The following is a 6000-nucleotide window of genomic DNA, read 5'->3' as shown; positions in this document are numbered from 1 at the left end:
TAGAGGAGAAAGACATATGCAAATAAACCATCATCAAAAAATGTTTTGAAAGTACGATGTAAGGAGGAGATTTTTTTTCCAGGTAATGACAATAATCCAATTTTATTGAGCCTTGATAACCACGTGCCCTGCGTTATGTCAAGCACTATGCATTCCTTATCTCATTCTATTCTTTTACTCATCCTACCAGGTGGGCACAATTATCATCGCTGCTATCTTACAGATTGTAATGAATATTGAGAGACGGCATGTAATGTATTCAAAGTCACATAGCTGGTAAATGATGGGTCAAGGTTTGAATTTAGGCTCTCTGACTTCAAAGCCTATTCTTTTAATCAAGAATCTATTCTGTTTACCAGGAAATAGCCCTAACCAAACAAGGACTTCCTAAGAGGGTTCCAAATACCTCGAATACTGTGCATTAAAAAATTCTTATTATTGACATTTTCCAAGGATATACAAAAAGTAGAGAGAATGGTTTTATAAACTCCTGTGTGCTCATCCCATTAAGCAGCTGTGAACATTAGCAACACTGAGGTTGATGGCCTTTGAAAGAGTTAAGTGAGCAATGACAACAGGAGGCTTGCATCTTTGGGTAGAATGTAAGATAACATTTAAGACATTAAAATTTCAAAAACGTGACCTGTGGAGTTCAAAGATAACAAAATAGGGAGATGCTTACTCAAGGGCTGAAACCTTCCTGTGTGTGCAGATCAGTTCAATCGATGCACCTTTATTTATTCCACCAAACATTTACCTGCACTTGCCTGGTGCTTTGGGAGAGGGACATGAGAGGACAAGGCAGGATGGGGAAGGCAGGAGAGTTGCTGGCAGAGCATCGGAACCGAACACAGGGCTGGGAAGTGGCACTAGAGGTGGGCCTGAAAGATGGACAGACCTTTGACAGGTGGAAGGAGACGGAGAGTGAGGAGAGCTGGGGTGGAACTCCAGTGCCTGAAAATATGGCACTGGGAAATTTGTGCCAGGTCAATTTTCTGGATATAGATTGTGAAGTGGAGATGAATTTAAATTAGAAGGTTTGGTCCAAATGGGGACTTACAGGCTGCCAAATTAATAGCTTTGGGATGATCTCTACCCTCTACAGAAGCCCCTTCTCAGTTATCTGAATAATGAACCAGATCATCTCCTGATGGCCCCTGGGTGTGAGCATGCCCTGCCCTTCTGCACACCCTCTCCAGCTGTGCTCACCTGCCCACTGCTCTCAAAGGCATGCTGGTGGCACTTCTTTGCTTTTCTTCTAATTGGGATGCCTCTCCTCCTTGTCATCCTTATCTGTTTGAGACTCATCTCAAGTGTGGACCTCAGAGCTGGAATCCTTCCCTCCAGACTATTGCTGCCCATAGGACATCCGTCTTGTACTGTGTGCTGTTTGCTTCCTGTTTTCTCCAGTGAGTGAGGCAGCCCTTGGAGGGCGGTGTGTCCTTCTCAGCACTCTATTCCTGGCACCCAGCATGGCCTGGCATGCAAGAGGCACCCAATTTAACATTTTAATTGATTAGATGAATAAGCGAATTGATGACTTTATAAAAGGTTTAGGGTAGGTGCTTATACACATACCTTAATTTTTGTTGTGGGATTGACTCTGCTCATAAGGGCTGATCTTTTCTGCTAAATTAGGTTTCCCCATCACTGACACAATCACAGGAAAAATAATTGAAATAGTATTTAAATGGCAAACTAGGGCTCTCTCTCATGTGGATGTGCCTGGATAGCAATCAATCCTTTTACCCAGGAGAGAGAGGAAATGTTAACCAAATGCCACAAATGTGCTCCCAGATTATCTAGCCACATGCACACTGTTTTGAGATTGAGTTTTTAGGACAGATGTATTTAGCATTATAAACATGTTGACTGTAATTAAGATAATGGTCAGTCCCATTTGTAAGATGCTTCTTTAATGCACACTGCTGTTTACTGTTAAATGGGGGGTAGCGGGGATTGGTGCTCCATGCTAATTCTGCCAAAACAGCTGTAGGTTTTTCCTTGCTACAAAACAGTATGTTCCTGACTGGCAAAGGAGAGAATTAAAGAGGATCTGGTCCTCTTTAATTCAGGGGCAATAAAGTGAGGGTTCTAGTTTGTTTAAAAAGCCTGGTCATGATACCTTCAAGGCAAAGGCAAATTGGCATGCCATTTTTAGAAAGCATGCATTGGAACTAATAATATTGCTTGCTCTTAGGGCCATGACATTTAAAATCTCACACTTGGAAGAGGTTCTACTGAATAGCATAACTTCTGGGTTAGGACAAGGAACAGATACTTTCCTGCCCTATTCATAGCAGTGTAAATGGATGTGGCCAAGTAGAAGGGGGATTTGGCAAGGACAACTAACCTTTAAAGCATTTACACAACTTGACCCAGCAATCCCACTTCCATGAATCTGTTTTACATGCCTCCTCACCTGTGGGCTCCCAGATGTGTGTGTAAAGGGTGCATGCGGCAGCCTTGCTTGTAAAAATCAACTCAAGACAACTTAAGTGTCCAGCAGGAGGGGAATAAATAGCTAAAATGTACAATGTTCCTAGTATGTGGTAGTTTAAAAGAAAGAACTTTCAGAACATACTACAAAGTGAAAAAACAAGTTGTCAAACAATATAGTTTTTTTTTTTTTTTCTATAGAGATGGGGTTTCTCCATGTTAGTCAGGCTGGTCTTGAACTCCCAGCCTCAGGTGATCTGCCCATCCTGGTCTCCCAAAGTGCTGGGATTACAGGCATGAGCCACTGTACCCAGCAAGTTCCTTTTATTTAAAAAAGTATAAGAAATATATATTTCTTAATGTAATTACATAGAAAAAGATGTATAAAAGTGCCTACCCACCTGAATAATTGAAACAAACAAATAAATAAATGTGGGTGCATAGGCAGATTTCCCATGCAGAAGAATTCCAAATAATTTAGGTAGGTAAGTCCCAGTCCTCAAGTGTAAGCTCCACCCTGTGATTGTGCACCTCTGTAATACCTCTTGGGAGAAGACTGAGATTTGGGGAGAACCAAGGATGGGAGGCTTTAACATTTTACTTTGTGTATTTCTTGTTTTTTACAAGACTCTTGTGTTTATGCATATCATAGGTTTAATTAAAGTAAAATTATTAGAGAAGCGTGCTGGACTGGGCGTTAGGCAGGAAGAGCTCCAGCTGTGGTTGCCTTGCTGGCAAGGTTGGGATACAGGCTCTGAGGCACGACCTTGAAGGAAGTTACAGTCTTGAGCACCTTACGTGTTTCTGAGCTGACCTGTGCACATCCCTGGCTTGATCATCAGTGCCTGGTTTGGCTGAGTCTGACTGGGTCAGGGCCTGGCTTATAGAGGCTCAGCCGACCAGTGCAGATTAGAGGGTCACAGGGCCTGCCCTGCTCCCAGTCCTTCCCCTTTCCCCGTGGACTTAACTTTCACCACTATGTGGGGGTCTTACACAAAGGGGCCCTTTTAACTGAGCTTCCTCAGAGCCCATATTTGGAATAATGTTGTTGATGAAATGCATCTCATTTAGAAAATAATGCACTGTGTGGCCCTCTTATAGGTTAAATCATTTTCTCTCTTCAGCTTTTGGGAAATGATGAAACACACCCACAAGGGGGTTCTTGGGACTCCAAGTTGGGGGTCATCAGTGAGAGCAGGTCTGAAGTCCTCAGAGTTGTCACAAAGTGGCCCTTCTCAGGGGCTGCCTTGTTTTAAGACTTTCATAGACCTCACCTACTCTTACTTTTTGTGTCCCAGTGCAAATCAGATCAAACATAGTAAAATGCCTCCACCTCCCAAATCCTTTTTTGCAGCATATATTATATATGCTTTTTTTTTGGTGAAAAAGGTTGTTTGTGAAAGGGTTCTTAATTTTCATTTTGCAGTCATTTTGTCACATTTTGGAGCCAATGCAATTCCCCCCTCAGGTCAGTTTTGGATATTTTATTAATAGTAAAAGCTCAGAGCCCTGGAGACTTCTAGTACCCTGGCTCTGAACAAACTACAGCAAGAATTTTCTCCAAGTTTTGAGAGCAAAGATGTCAGATGCTGTTGGACATAGCAGGAGTGACCATTGCCATTTTCCCTATTGAGTTGTTTCTGTTTCTAGCTCTGTTGCTATTGCTCAAATGCATAAGAGCCTCTTCTAAAAAGCAGTATACAGTGTGACATAAACCACTTCTGACTGTTTTGAAATTGAAAAACACTCCAGTGTTTGTTCTTAGGTTTAACCTTTTGAGAGGTTTTCAAATTCTAATTTTCTCATCATTGTCATAGATATTAAATGTTTTAGTGATACTTTTATGTTAAATGTTCCCACAGGCTCCTAATTATAGATGCTTCCAGAGAATAGCAATGAAGTTTCAAGTTCTAAATCCTAGGTTTGAGGATAAAATGATTTAGGGCAGTATTGAGGGAAAAGACAGACTCCCTCATCTAATCTTTTATTCTAAAAGGAGGAGGAAATTTAAGTGTGAAGCATCAGATTGTATAACCTGTAAAAGATTAGAAGAATTGGTCAAATGCAGAGGGGTCCAGAGGCGAGATATGTAATCAGGAAGCATTGCTAAGATGTAGCCAATTGTAGACAGAGACTGGTAAATGAGGTTAAGTGATTTCAACCACAAGTTTGTATAGGAGAAGGTCTTTGGGGACCTCTTTTTAGAGCATCAGTTCATGAGTGGCTGACTGCTTTGGCGAGACTACGATTGCATATCATGAGACCTCTGATTATACTCCCTCTACATTCACAGGAATGAGCAGTAAAGAGTCAACAGTCAGCTTGATTTTTCTTGGTTTTCTCCCTGACAGTTATTAAACTACTGATGTGCATTTAATGGAGATTCCAAATTCAACAGAGGAGGTGGGCATGGTCGGGGGAGAGGGCATGGAGGAGAATAGAGGAGATGGCAGAGGAGACAGCTTGGGGTTTGTCAAGAAATAAGGACTACCAGTTCACATTTTTTAAAAGCAAGTTTTGGCTGGGCGTGGCAACTCACGTCTGTAATCCCAGCACTTTGGGAGGCTGAAGCAGGTGGGTCATCTGAGGCCAGGAGTTTGAGACCAGCCTGGCCAACATGGTGAAACCCTGTCTCTACAAAAATGCAAAAGAAAAAATTAGCTGGGCATGATGTCAGGTGCTTGTAATCCCAGCTACTCTGGAGACTGAGGCAGGAAAATTGCTTGAATCCAGGAGGTGGAGGTTGCACTGGACTCCAGTCTGGGTGACAGAGCAAGACTCTGTCTCTAAATAAATAAATAAATAAATAAATGCAAGTTTTTATTATAGAATAGATTTAGATTTACAGAAAAACTTCAGATAGTACAGAGAATTCCCATATACACCACACCCAGTTTTCCTTATTTGTAACACCACACATTAATACACTCTCAATTAGTGAACTAATGTTGATATATTATTAGTTAAAATCCGTATCTTGTTTACTTTCTTTAGTTTTTCCCTAATGTCTTTTTTTCCATTCCACGATCCCATTCAGGACAGAACATTACATTTAGTCATCACACATTCTCAGGATCCTCTTGGCTGTGACAGTTTCTCAGATTTTTCTTATTTGAATGACTTTGACAGTTTTGAGGAGTAGTGGTCATTTGTAGATTGTCCCTCAGTCAGGATTTGTCTGCTTTTCTCATTATTAGACTGAAGTTGTGAGATTCTGGAAAAAAGATTACAGAGCGAGCCATTTTTATCACACCATATCAAGGATATATACTATCAACATGACTTATTACCTTGATCACCTTGAAGTAGTATTTGTCAGGTTTCTCTACTGTAAAGTTACCCCCTTTTCCGTATGATATTCTTTTGAAGAACATCATTACATGCAGTTTGCACTTAGGGATGGGGTTATCTATGTGAATTATTTGAAATTCTTCTGCACGGGAGATGTTCCTATTCTTCTATGGTTGTTTATGCAGTCAATTATTTATTTATGTTTATGGCTCATGTAACTTATGTTTGACTATTTTATTCTGTTGCTCACATCATTCCACCTTTGGCCAG

Source organism: Callithrix jacchus, chromosome 2 (genome assembly GCF_049354715.1).
Source record: "Callithrix jacchus isolate 240 chromosome 2, calJac240_pri, whole genome shotgun sequence".
NCBI lineage: Eukaryota > Metazoa > Chordata > Mammalia > Primates > Cebidae > Callithrix > Callithrix jacchus.
This window is presented reverse-complemented; position numbering follows the sequence as displayed.